Below are 8,802 nucleotides of genomic sequence, written 5' to 3' on the forward strand. Positions count from 1 at the left end.
GTGTGTGTGTGTGTGTGTGTGTGTGTGTGTGTGTGTGTGTGTGTGCGCGCGCATGCATGCATGCTTTTGCACTGGTTTGTCTGTGTTTATGAGTGCCAAAGCTTTCTCCTTGGGGTGTGTGGACTTGCATCCATCTGCATGCCCGCTGGTGACACATCAGCCAAGAGCCTCCATCAGTGACACACACACACACACACACGGGAAGGGTTCGGGAACGGAGGGGGACGGGGGGCAGAGTGTGAAAGGGAGAAAAAAGTGGGCATGTGTGTGTGTTAGTGTAAGAGAATGGGGGAAGCGGAATGAGCGAGAGGGGAAGGTCTGGCCAGGCGGCATTAACCCTGCGTTGCCCGAGGCCAAGCCGTGCCACTGATCCTGTTTCTAATTCACCCCTGCTGGCACTGCTAATGCCAGCCACTACCAGTTACCACACAATCTGCTCAGGGGACTGCCCAGCCCTGCTCAGCCCAACACCCACATATACAATAATCTGGGCTGGGTTGTGCATAACGATTAGCATCCTGCTCAGACCTTATATTTCCTCACACTGAGAGGCAAAATGCATAAAATCTACTGTCTGTACAAAATGAAATGGCTCTTGTTTCAAGCTAAAATACAAGTCTTTTTAAACTGTTTTCATCCCAAACTTAATCTTATTTTGTAGTGATCCAACTTTATGTCACCATTTGATTTAATCCAACATTTTACCTAACTGACTTGTTTGGCTGCATGTGTTTGTGTGTACTACAGTTATTTGTATTGGGCTTTATCATTTCCTATTTCGTCATTTGCTTTCACCTTGTCTTAATTTGCTCCTATTACCCCTCGTCTGAGCCGTCCGTCACCAACCTGCCTGTTAGCCTTTATTCATGTATCGCTCCATTCAAACCCCCCCCTCCCCCCCGCTGCTTCTCACTTTCTCCCTCTGTCTGTTTTGTGGCTGAACAAATACAATGACCTTAAAGAACATTTATTAATGATGAGAGCCGATTGCTGTTTTAAAGAAACTAGAAGCTAGTGAGGTTAAAAACAAAAAAATCCTGAAAAAGATTACATTTTTGACAGCCTCAGAGTATGAGCCCCAAAGAAATGGTTGTGCACAAAGGACTGCCCTCTGCCACTGTCATAGCCCCAGATCAGCCTATTGTCATTAAGCTTTCGTACACAAACACACATAAGTTTGGGTTCATTGACAAATTTCCATTGCACCATATTATAAACCACTTCCATACTTTGGTCTGTAACGGAACTTGAACCAACAACCCTCCGGGTCCTAACTCCCTACAGACTGAGCTACTGCCACCAGACACACTTAAACCGAAGAGAAACGTCCCATTCTCGGTAAAAAGATTTATTACTCACATTTTAAAACTAAAACTTTACAAAGCAGCCCAAGACCCCACCCCCCAAAAAAATAATTTGCACTGTCGATTTTAATTGAGTAACCAGCGGAGTACATTGTGTCTCAAAAAAACACTTTTAACACATATTTAGAACAGATAAAAAATGTGCTTTGCATGTTAATTATGGACAACCATGCAGTTTAATTAAATATTTTAAAAAGTGCCCTGCAACACAAATTCATTTTTACTTGCATTTTTTAAAATATGTTAGATCCATATATTATTTTTATTATTATCAATTTATTTGCCAGGGACAATGCAGCACGCATTATTACATACATAATTATTACAGTCAAGGCTATAACAATACATGTAGATGTGTTGCATAAAAGGTTTTTAGCCAATAGGCCAATTTGTAACCCCAGTCCCTGGTCAAACCTTTCTTAAAAAACTATAATCCAAATATAATTTTTAAAAGAACTACACGTGTGTTTGGGTTACATCGTGAATGTGAAGATGAACTGCTACCTGCTCTGTCAGCTCTAGCTACTGAAAATAAATAAAAGGAGAAATCAGGCCAATCACAACAGCTGATGTCATGTTGCCTGAGCTCATTACTATTCATAAGCTCGCCCAATTGTGCTGGGTAAAGGATGCTGTTAGCCAGGCTCTCATTGGCTAGCTGTTAGCCAATCAGAGTCAAGTTGAAAATTAATGACTATTGGCACACATCGAGCTCAGTGTTCATGCAGGCTTTCTATACCATGCTAGAATGAATGAATTGAAGGTAACCAAGGCAATTTTTCCACAAAAGAATATTACAGAGTCCATGGTAGAACTTAATTAGAAAGTAATGAAATACGTGTGGCAGGGCACCTTTAAGCAATAGACAGCCCTAATTTTCAGTGCTTTTGGAAGCACCCATCCTCCCTGACCTCTTGCTTTTACGTGGATCTGCGCGGCCCTATATAGCAACAGTCAATGTGATGCATAGAGTAACAAATACAGGGAATACATACAAATTAAAGTGCTTTATGTACAAATTGTTAATGAGAACATCCAGATCATTGCCTTATACATCAATTAGATTCAATTCATCAAATCCTTGCTAGTGTTAGCTTTAGATGTAGGCTAATAAAGTGAAGTAGTTTTCCCTCCATATCTTTTGCAAAAGTTGGAACTAGTTATAAAGTCATTGACAAGAGGTGCACTTTTAACATCACAATTAAATTGGACATAATTAGAAACACTCTGCGTGTTGATGAGTGAAATCTTAATTTATTTCAAGTGTGACAGTGGTTGGTTCATGTCCAGGGGACATATTATGGGATATGTTACAATTTCATCTTGTGTTAAAGATGACAAGCCAAACCCACAAGATGCCCAAGGCTCTTCAAAAGAAAAAGAAGATAAGGAGATGAAAAGGAATAAGACAAAAAGGTTCTATACAGCCATACGAAAGAGTGAATATCAAGACAGGAGGGAACAATCAGAGAGCAAGTAAAGATTTGGAGACAGAAATGGTAGACGAGGCTATAGAAGATTCTTCAGTTTGCTTCCAGTGTCCACAACCACAACATAAAACACAATGACGTCTTGATTTTGAAACTCAACTGGACATCATGCAATTGCCCCAAAGCCCACAAGGGTGCTGTTTTTTTAAGCGCACTGTTATGAACACCACTCTTGAGAATGATGCTCCAGCTGCTAACTGTTTCTGAATGATGGAAAGTAAAAGACCAGGACTGGGTGGAAGTCTGTGGAAATTAAGCAAGGACCTACTGTATGCAGCATTGAGTCCCACATTTAGCTTAGCTTGGTAGCATGTGTGTTCAGCATGATCAGGTGGAAATCCTGTAAGAGAGAGGCAACAGACACTGCCTTTCAAAAGGCTGACCGTGACACGCAAACTGCCAAAGAAGGATAAAAGAAAAAGATTATTTCTCGTTTAATTGGCATTAGCAAAACAAGGGATGAAAGCCTCTCAAGTTCAAACAGAGGAAACTTCCTAGAGCTGGTGGAATTACTTATGTGACAGTGTCCTCAGTCAAGGAAAAGCTAAACTCGTTCAAAAAAAACAGGTCGTTCTTTTCCAACAGATCTCAAAATGACTTGATAAAAGCTTTGGCTGCTTATGTAAAACGGGTCATGCAGAAAGAAGTGTGCTTGGCCAAAAAGGAGTGCTTCATTCAACTTAACAAGAACAACAGGGGGGGGTATTGAAAAGTTAGTGATGAAAGTACTAAAGGAAAACCATCTGAACGTAGAAGACATCCATGGTTGGGGTTAGGACGGGACACCCAACATGAGTGGGCCCTACAAAGGTCCTGAGTCCAAAATCCAAAGGCAAAATCAAAGCACCTAACGTTCTTTGCTGGGATGTTTTTTCTAGTGGAAAATGCAAAGTCAAGCAGGCACTTTTTTACTTTAGTTGTAAAAGTACACCATCACCGCCAACTCATCCAAATCACCATTTGTGAAAACACAGCTATGAATCCAGGTCAGTGCATTCTTGAGCTACAGAAACTCTCAGACACCCAAATGGAGCCAAAGGAGATGAAGGACCCTAAAAGTTTCCTGCTATTGTCCATTTCCTGGATGATCTGACAAAGGCCACCTGATCCAGCTCAGTCTCATAGCAGTTCGTGAAATGGTCACGTTATCTAACCTATCGATCTGTGTACAGGTCACGTTAATGTCATTATTTCCATGTGTTGATTACGAATTTTGAAGTAAAGTATTTCAATGGGAAGCCTGTTTTGTGAACACAAAACAATAACGGTAGCGAGTAGTATTGAAAAGCCAAAAATCCGCAAAGGGAGGTTGGTCTGGGGGGGGTGGATGGGTCAAACAACACAGGAGACCGGGGATCGTGTCCCAGCGTTAGTTGTTGTCCCCGACAGGCATGTGGCGTTGCATTACCCCGTTGTTGCGTCCCCCAGAGTAGCCCAGTGTCATGGCGGGTTTGGGAAATGGCCACGTTCGAAAATCGGGACATGTTAACGACATAAACAAAAAAATCGTGACATGTACAGTACACAAATCAATAAATCTAAGTCACGGGACCATTTCACGAACTGGCTTGAGACCTGATGGAAGCAAAGATGCTACAACATTTTCTCAACTTTGAAATGACATCACTTGTATTCACTGAGACGGTGTCCAAAATGCCCTTGATCAGCAAAGTCCAGACTGAAAAACAGCGTTTCCAGTTGTTGGTGTTATCCTGAGAAGAATGAAACAACCAAGGACTGAAGAAGAATTCAAAGAGATGTTCCAAAATACCACCTCTCAAGCTGAGACAGCAGACATTAAGGTCCCTGGACGGGCAAAATGCCCAAAAGTGCAAGCCAAGTTCATTCAAGAACTCTAAAGACAATTAAATGGAAAAGGGAAGACAGAAAAATCCTGTTGTCACTGCTTGACTGATCCATCAAGGCGAAAATGAAGCTCAGATGTGCAAAATGCTCCCACATGCTGTGAGTTTTATGGATTTGAAGAGAAGGAGGACAAGCTACATGTGAATTCCCCTCTGAATATATACGCCTAAATAACAGTGTGCGTGCATTGTTGGGGAAAAGTCAACACTCTTTAAGCTCCTGAAAATCTATGCCACATTACCCGTGTTCCCAGGCTCTGTTGAATTGGTGAAAACCTAGTCTCTCATTGCCAGGCCTATCTCCACAGCCCTGTGGAATAAGGTCTGGCTACACAATGCATACATTCTGGGATAAGGGGAAAAAAACGCTCTGGGTTTCTTTAACCCTCATGTTGTCCTCGGGTCAAATTGACCCGTTTTCCTATATTAATGTTCTTTTTAACTACCCAAAATAACATGATTGATTCCACACAACGCTCTTTGTCAAGTACAAATCTCTACTTTCATTAATTTGGGGTGTCGTATTCAATTTTATAGCATTTGAAAAAACAAATTGAAGTGGTTTTGAAATAGTATTGAGTGAAAGTTGACATATTCCAGTCTGTGATCATCCATCAACTTACTTTCCTTTCATTTTAGTCTAAATAATTCCTAATTTTCGCTTTTCTAGTTCAAACATTAGGTATAATTTCCAATAAATGAGGTGTATTGACCATAAATTACAAAAATAACTGTAAAACCGAAGTTAATAAGTTAGTGTTATGTTGAGTTGAAAACGTAAAAAAGTAGCAAACATTGAAAAAAGCTTCAAAAGTGTTGGAAAAAAAGCACAAAAACATAAGAAAAACTTAAAAACGTTGAAAAGGGTCAACAAAAGTCAACGAGGGTTAAACCAATCCCAATCGTCTTGTGCAGAGAGACAGAGGGACAGCGGCTTTGCAAATAAGTCTCGGGAAGAAACATCACAAACAAAAGAAAACGTCATAACAATATTAAATGAAATTAATTGTTGACACAATACCACCGGAACATCCGGCAGTGCCGTAGGAGGTCATCAAAACAGAAATGTTTAGCTGTAAAGACCCAATTTCAGACAAAAACAGGTAATGAGAAATAATAGAAATAATTTGCAAAACAAGAACTTTATAAATATATGAATAGTTTATGCCATTTCTTCCTTTGAACAAATCCTCCAATCATCAAATCTGTGTTTCACCCTTGCCCATGCAAGCATGTGCATGTGTGTGTATTTCTCTGTTTGGGCATATGTATTGTATATAGTGTCCACAATAAGGTATGACAATACATTGGGCTTTGTGGTACCTTTTTTATTTTTTTTATTTATTTTTTAGATATCAAAGCCACTGCGGCTCCAAATGACTGTGCACGTCCCTGTTGTCGGATATTACAAAGCAGGCAGCAGAATTTGTCATCTAATAACATTAAATGATGAAATTGACGTAAAAGTGTATTATTGCATTCACTATTAGACGAGGGAGCGAGAGTCCCTCACGATCATGGCGGTCATTAAAGCTTCAACGGCAAAAATAAGTGTTAAAATCCATCAGTGATGCAGCCTGGGAGGGAACAGAAAGCAGTCTCTTTACTTGCTCTCATAATGTAACGCTGGTTACTCTTAACTAGAAGCACGAGAGTTACTCTCTCACAAAGAAGTTGTGCTACTGCAGTTGCTTCCTGACCTGACAGGAAAAACTTTGATATACTTCATAAAATGATCTTGTACAGATGTTCTCTAAGCTTCACATGTAGGACTCCAGTAACAGACCTCATGCTTCACATTTTGGAACGTAATGGACTGCTGTGGACTAAGTGATACACGGGTAAGAGCAGATGAGGTTTAACCGTGTATCCAGCTAATTTAAATAGCTCACGTTACTGTATTGTTGTTAACTTCATGTTAGGATTGGTTTAAAGAAATGTTTCTGTCTGAGGAATATTAAAGTCTGAGGCCTCTGCAACTGTCAGGAGTGAGACTCTGCTGATTAGATCTATGGTCTGTGTGTCTTGCTGCTGGAATTGCACCTCCAACTGTAACAACTCAACCCTTCCTGTAAATCTCTCTAGTGCTCTCTGCCTTTTGCTGAGATCATCTGAGGTGGCAGAGCGAACACGGACAGAAGTGGGAGATACAGGAAAGTGAGTGGGTGTCAAGGGAGAGACAGCAGGTGAGAGGTGCCTGAGAAAAACACTGCCGAGTGTTTGGACACCCTGCTACCGTAGTACGATGGTCTCAATCTGTCGTGCAAACTGAAGCAATGAATCCAGTGTTTTTTTTATACCTTGTTCATGACAGCGCAGCTGAACACATGGCTTGATTCCAGCAAGAGAGTGCTATATTTTTCTTTAGTATTTTGTCCATATGTCCATGAGTCGGCTATTTCGGCAGCAAACACTGGGAGTGCATGCACTGACAACCTCGTAATGATAAGCAGTCTGTTCAAAAACAGCTTTAAGTTTTTCTTTCACTGCTGTTTAGTCAGATGTTATATTAGGTATCAGGCTATCCCAGTGACTAGCAGTAGCACCCAGGCGTGTAGGCAGCAGATGTCCCCACCATAATTAGTACTTGTATCCCCTCAAAACGTCCGCCGGCCAGTCACGTGACGACCAGTCACATGACAGTTAAGTTCATCTTTACAAGAAGAAAAAAAGTTACAGTGAGCCGGGTGCAGAGCACCCTGAGGTCATGGTCGTTTTAGCGTCCGTTGCAGTTGAATTTAGGGGACAAAGGGACAAAGGGGACTGGGACAACATGGGGCATCACAGCAAGAAAGGTTCTGGGTTCGACTCCAGGTCGCTCCGGGCCTTTCTGTGTGGTTTGTATGTTCTCCCCAAGTTTGCGTGAGCTTCCACCTGGTGCTCCGTTTCCCCCCCCCCATCAAAAACATGTACTAGGTTCTCTAGTCAGTGCCCTTGATCAAGACTAGCTCAGATCTGGAGTTGGTCCCCAGAGAGTGCTCCCTTGAGGGATGGGTTAAATGCAGAGAATGAATTTTGCTACATGTATGTGTATGTGACAGTAAAGTAGCTTTTTTTTGTGCCGCGACGACAGTTAAGGCACCAAAATGACTAGTGGTTGGGGTTAAAACACCGGTCCCACTTAAGGTGTACACCCAGGACACAAACACCTGTTTCCTGAAAGTCTTGTGGTTTCCCCTTTACTTCTAAGACACAAGCTTCTTCCCAGCGTTTAGGACCCATCCAACCTGGCCTCCACCCCACGTGGATCTTAGCATCATCAGTCAACGTGGTGCATACAGTAATAAATAAGTGGAAAACATGCAATTTCAGCACATTGCTTTTCATAGCTACATGCACAAATGGTTCATAAGAAGACCAACCTGATCATTTTGAAAAGTCGTCTTTTCCATCTCTTATGGAAACATCAGGAATATCTCTGATGAAAGGGCAGTTTGTTCCCAAAGTTCCTGTGACTGGCCATGGTTAATTTTAGTGACCACCTTTTAATCTGGCGCAGGGACTGCTCTTAAAAGTGCATTGAAAGTTCAGAACGGGCTTATGCAATTTAAAAGTTGCTTTGGTAAGCTTTGACCCTCGTGTTGTCTTCGCCAACCCGGAAATTTTTGTTTTTCTGAGTCAAAATTTACACTGAAAATCCCTTTGTCAAGGTTGTGGTTGCCCTATTGTGGCTTTCCCCCACTGATTTTGCCAATTTTTCAAGATTTGTCGACTTTTTCTGAGCCTTTTAAAATTTCCGTGGGTTTTTCCCCAAAAATATGAAAGCTTTTTTTTTCATTTGTCACTTTTTTGTCACTTTTTGAAATTTTTGTTACTTTTTTTTCAACATTTTTTCACATTTCTGTCACTTTATTGGACATTTGTTCACATTTTAGTCATTTTTAATGACATTTTTCTCTCTTTTGAAACACTTTTTTAAAAGTTTTTTTACCAATTGTTTTTTTCTCTAAATGCCATAAAATTGACAAAAAACACCCAAATTCAATGAAAGTAGTGAACTGAGTATTTATTTAACTCGTGAGAAGCGTTGTAGGGAATCATCCACGTTAGTTTTTTGGAAAATTTGTTTGAAAGAAACCCAAA

At 40.9% G+C, this 8,802-nt stretch overlaps 1 long non-coding RNA gene across 1 annotated transcript in view; it reads left to right on the top strand.

The window, feature by feature from the left end:
- LOC116686031 (uncharacterized) overlaps window positions 1-8,802 on the top strand; it is a 15,872-nt gene that overhangs the window by 515 nt on the left and 6,555 nt on the right. Inside the window, exon 2 of the long non-coding RNA XR_004331131.1 lies at window positions 4,974-4,978. This is a non-coding gene — a long non-coding RNA (uncharacterized LOC116686031). The remainder of the gene's footprint in view (window positions 1-4,973; window positions 4,979-8,802) is intronic.

Source organism: Etheostoma spectabile, unplaced genomic scaffold (genome assembly GCF_008692095.1).
Source record: "Etheostoma spectabile isolate EspeVRDwgs_2016 unplaced genomic scaffold, UIUC_Espe_1.0 scaffold285, whole genome shotgun sequence".
NCBI lineage: Eukaryota > Metazoa > Chordata > Actinopteri > Perciformes > Percidae > Etheostoma > Etheostoma spectabile.